The sequence below is a fragment of the Lathyrus oleraceus genome, chromosome 7 (genome assembly GCF_024323335.1).
Source record: "Lathyrus oleraceus cultivar Zhongwan6 chromosome 7, CAAS_Psat_ZW6_1.0, whole genome shotgun sequence".
NCBI classification, from domain to species: Eukaryota; Viridiplantae; Streptophyta; class Magnoliopsida; order Fabales; family Fabaceae; genus Lathyrus; species Lathyrus oleraceus.
This window is the reverse complement of record NC_066585.1, coordinates 217,456,979-217,462,978: the sequence shown is the minus strand read 5'-3', so window position 1 is coordinate 217,462,978 and position 6,000 is coordinate 217,456,979.

Sequence of the window (6,000 nt, the reverse complement as noted above, 5' to 3'; positions counted from 1 at the left end):
AAGTTAGTAATGATGTCAATGATGATGAAGAAGCTAGTAAATATGTCAATAAAGATATCAATGATAATGAAAATGAATAAGTAAGTCAACATGTCAACAAAGATGTCCGTAAGAATATCAATGAAAATGTTATTGAGAAAGTTGGTGATTTTGTAATTAAATATGTGAATAATGATGCAAATGAGTTTGTCAATGATGACACTGCTCATGAATCTCTTATTGTGAGAAAATCCCCCATGAAAACTAAGAAGTTCATTGAAGATTAAACCATATTGTCCTTATTAGCTGGATCTAAGAAGAAAATAAAGAATACTATTATTTGTAAGAAAATGGTTGTGGTTGAGAAGAAGAAGAAGAAGAAGAAGAAGAAGTAATAGTAGAAGAGTAATGATAAAAAGAATAAGAGTAATGATAAAAAGAATACAAATACTGAAAAGAAGAAGAAAGGTGATGATAAGAAGAAGAAAAATAGAGTTAAAAAAGAAGCTGGCTGACAATAACAAAGTTGTAAAAAGAAACAAGTCTGCTCCTAGAACTGAGAAGTATAATGTTGAAGAACATGTCAATGACATCTTGGATGACATTGAAGACAAAGAGGATTTGGTTAGGCAAGCTGAAAAGCGTGTTAAAATGTTTATTAAAGGGAAGAAGCTTCCAAAGAACATTCATGCATGTCCTCTTTATAATGTTTCTTTTCATTCTTTAAATGGAACTCTTTATGAATGCACAAAGGTGCAGTGAAATTAAAGAGCTCCTTAGTGATGCTCAGTTGTTGAAGACTGTGATGAATGATGAGCCCTATTATCCAAAGTCGGTGAAATAATTTGTTGTTAATCCTCTAAATGGATTTAATAATTATGAGAGTAAAGAATATAGGAAAGTCCATGTCAAAGGAATTTGTTTTGTATACTCTCTGGAAATTATTAACGAATACCTTAGTCATGGAAGATTTATAAATATTGAATGTCTTCCCTCTTTGAAGACCATAGATCGATAAATTACTGGAAATTTTCATGAGGGTTGACCTTCAAAAGGCCTTTTGGTAGTTGTCAATCATAGTGTAAAGTATGTCATCTTGTACGAGATTAGAGTGGTTAATTGGGATCCCTCCTCTCGTGAATCATATATCATCACTAGCCTCACTGATCTTCTATACAAAGTAGGAAGTTATTCCACCTTTGATTTTGGAGAATATCTTTATGATCAATTTATTAAGCATGTTGAGTCTTATGTTGTCAAGCTAACTATAGTTTTCCCTTTTTAATATGTGGTAGTTTGAGTAGTCAAAAGAATGATATTGTTACTGGTGAGGATGAGGTTTATGTTTCCCTAGGTGTGTTAAATTTTAGTTACAAGTTAGATATTGGAAAACATGTTCGTGACATTGCAATACCCATTCTTGCTCATGTTGATGAAAATGGTCTAGATGTAGAAATGTTAAATGTTGACTCCTTAATCTATTGGATCTTTTTCATCTCAACCTACTGCTCGTGGTTTTGAAAAAGATGCAGCTCATGATGATCAGTCTTAAGGTATGTCCAACTCTGGAAATGAAGATGTTGGTGGATATGGATGAAGACACATTTGATAGTGACTTTGCTACTTCGTCTCATTAATTCTCTTTTATGTTTTTGTTAGTCTGTTATTGATTTGTGGATTGATTTGTTTTTAGACTTGTTGATCCTCTTCGTCTATTGGTTGTGATTTTGTTGCCACTGGATTCTCTTTGATCTTGGCTCTTTTAAGACAAATAGGGGGAGAAAAGACAACTTCTAATCTTGATTATGTTTAATATTTTATTATTTGTGGTGCGTTATACTTAATGAGTTATTTTGTTCTAGAAGAAGTGTTGAAGTGTTTAAATATATTTTTTTTCCTAAAAATAGCCAAATATGGGGAGTTTGTTATTACAGTTTGTTGAAATATTTTTGTAGGAAGCATGTTTAGTAAGATGTATCAAATGTTATTGAGACATCCTGGCTCAATTTTTCTTTGTCTCACTTTTTGGAAAGATTTATTTTCACTTCGTTTGATTCCAACTTTAATTCATAAAGATTTGATTTGGTTCATGTTTATACTAGCAAAGATTTATCAAGCAAAATCAACTTGAAAATATTTAAATTGGATTTTTTTTTATTAAGAGATTGAGTTCATCTAAAGGTGTATTTTCTTTAATTAAAAGATTGAGTTTAGCTGAAGATTTGATTTGTTTTAATTAAAAGATTGAGTTTCGCTAAAGATTGGATTTGGTTTATTTTTATTGTTGGACTTTTTGTATGGATTGATATCTCTATATAAAGAGATCATTCAACTTGTGGCATATATATTTTGAGAGAATACTCATGTCGTTACAGTTTCATGGTGTTGAGTTTTGTTTTGCGTTTCTTGTGTAAAACTCTATCATTGTCATTCTTTTCTACTAATGGAAGATATAGTTTTTTGTTTGTACTTGTGAATTTTTTCACATCTTAAAGAATTTATTCTAGGGAGAGTGATTAAGTGGAAGTGAGGGATATCATATTTAGAGAGAATCTAAATTGATCACAGGTAGTATTAAAAAATGGAACAGAACTGAGAAAATTCTTATGAGACCGTTGTGTACTATTGACTATTTATAATTAGTGAATTTTCTTTCCTTTTGGCTACAACCCTCCACACGTAGGCAATGATTGCACCTAATTGGGTTACTAGTTGTTTGAGTCTATTATATATTATTTTTTAATTGTTTATTGATTATGTCGGATCATCTTGTCTCAAACATTGTTTTAATATTATGTGCGACATCTTGTTACTGACCAAACTGAATTTCAAACGGAAACTCCAAAATTAAAAAAGAAATCATGATCTTTGTCACACGACAAGTAGAGAATAACACTATATAAAAATTATTATAACACATAATTTACCCTAAATAACCCTCGTGCCCTTAATACACCCCCACAAAAAAGCAGATATGTAACTACATCTCACAACACTATAACGCAAGATTATAAGAGAATAAATAAAGCTTAAAATGTTTTTTACTGGTGCATTTTGTAATGAGTAACTAGAATCTTTATATAGCTTTCGACTCTCTCTTCCTTTACAAAATTGAGCTATGTGGAACATCTTCAACATGTATATTTTCTTACCAACAACAACAATCTCTATCTTGATTGAAAATACTACATGAAATTCCATTGTCTTCACCTACAATTATAGTTCAAAATAACTACCATACTCCACTATAAATAGGATATTCACTTGAAGTTACACTACACCAATAATTTTCATATTGACTTCATCAACTATCATAGTTCAAAAACTATCACACTCCACTAGAAGAAGATTATTCTTCAATTAAAGCTAAATCACTCCAAGAATTTCCACTTGTCAAAAATCAGGTTGAAAACTTATGGTGAAACTTCCATGTTGACAGGAAGCTCTTCAGTCAACGACAAAATCTCATAACATATTTTATATCAATGTCAATTAATGTTTATGTACTATTCATTATCCAACACCTTGTATCAACACAACTTTGACTTAAAATTACCACATGCCAAAATCAATTCTTCTATCAATTTTCTCTATCCCAAAATGCACAACGGAACTTGTGATTGTACCTCAACAACATTTTCACAATACAACTTCTCTTTTCTAATGTGAAAAATCAGACAAAATTACCGTCATAGAGCATACTAAGAACTCTTATCCCCGGATCAAGTCAAAATCTCATATACCAGTTATTGTGAAGTTCGACGAGCACCAAAAGTATCAATGGGCTAAACATACATAATCTAAGAGACTTTGAAATCACATATTCATCCAAAATCATTAAAAAAAAAGTATGAGTTTATTTTCTTATAAATCTAATATTTCCATCATTTTTGATCGATGTGCAATTTAATCACTTACACTTGAATTCTACAAATATTATACACAAGCATAGTTGTGTATTCTAAAATGTAAAAACTATATTAAAGCTTTGGTTGACTTTGTTTATCCTAAAATATTATACAATAATTTAAATCAAAGCATATTTGAAGAAAAACAATATTTGCACCAATTTTAGAGTGTAGAACAAAATTACATAATTTATTGTCTTTGATACATGAGAAAGAAAAATAGTACTTTAGTTTAGATATCCCGCGAAGATTTGATAACTCAAACATACATGGAGAATGATTTACTTATGAATTTTTTAATGACATTAAATGTTATATCACAAAAAATCATCGGTTAACATTGAAAGTATGTATTCCAATAAATTTGTTGAGGAATATTGATCAATCAAATAGTTTGTGCAATGTTACACGTTTGTAAGTAAAAGTACTTGGCGTAAATGTTAATAGGTCTCTTACCATGCGCGAGTTCGTTTTTCGATTATTTTTATTTTGCAGGGGTTTAAAATCGTCGCTAAATGGTTGAATACCAAAAAAGCTACACTAAAAGTTTTGTGGAGATTTAAAACCTCCGCTATATTGTTAAAAAATAAAACAAAAATCATGTTATGCACGGTGAAAGACCTATTTGATGGGTCATCATGCGGGAGAAACATTCACAATGGGTCAATCACTCACCTAAAGGTTAAAGACTCACTCAAACAAATGAGAGAGTCACTATATATTCATCCAAAATCTTAAGGTGATAGGTGTATGAGTCCTCTTACTTATAAATTGTTCAACCTCCACTTTTCTAAGCAATGTGGGACTTATAACTCACACTTGTTTCTCAACAATCTTTCTCTCAAATGTGAGTCCATCTATTATACTCTCCCTCAAGCGGTAGCTCTATCGTCTGCATGCTTGTACCGCCATTGAGAGACACGTCTATCTCGTCATGGGCACTTCAATGGAACACACCGTCTGGCCACCATGTCAAAAAGACTTTTGACACAAATAGTCGGTTCCTTACTCGAACCATCGGCTCTGATATCACTGTTGTGTCATCATGAGAGAAATGCATTCACATTGATTCAAACACTCACGTAAAGGTCAAAGACTCACCCAAACAAGTGAGAGATACACTACATATTCATCCAAAACCTTGAGGTGGTAGGTGTATGGATCCTCTTACTTATAAAGTGTTCAATCTCCACTTTTCTCAGCAATGCGGAACTTAAAACTCACCCTTATTTCTCAACATTATTATGATCTCTCACCCTAGACAGAGCCGACAAAAATACTATAACTGCAACAATTATCAACGAAAAGAATGTTGGTGTACAAAAATTGATACCAAAGATGAATTTAGTGTCTTGCATTAATGTACTATTTAAGAAAAATATCTGAATACATTTAATTTTTACGTTCTTTTTAATTTTACTCATAATTTTTGCTTTGAAAATAGTTACGAACATAAAAATGTAAAATAAATATTCTCTCTGTTCCTTTTTAAGTGTCATTTTTTGAAAAAAAATTGTTTATTTTTAATTGTCACTTCCAAATTTCAAGGTGGTATTAAATGCACTTTTGTCAAAATTACCCCTAGATAATTATTACAGAGAGAGAAAAAGTAAAATGAATGTAATAAATAGTTAAGGGTATTATAGGTAAAAGAAGAATTATTGTTTGAAAAGTAACAATAATAATTTACTTTTTTGATAGATGTAAAAAGTCAAAAAATGACACTTAAAAAAAACGGATGGAATAATAATAATAATAATATATTTAAAATAGTAACCTTAAATGTAATAACTATAAATAATTTTTGTTTATATTTAAGACCATTAAAAATTTTGTTATTGGTTATATTTAAGATCGGAGAAAAAACTCCCGATAAAAACATATGCAAAATATAAACTCAAAATAATTTATTGTATAGTATGAGGTTTTTGACCATTAGTAACTAAATCATACACCAATTTAGCATGTTTATCTTTGATATATTGAGAAAGAATAAATTAAATAACAAAAAAAAAGTGATTCCCTAGTAATAAATCAAAAACTGCAGTAACCACAGTAACCATCATCATGTTGTTTAGGAAATACACAACACAATTCCCCACTTTACAAAAAC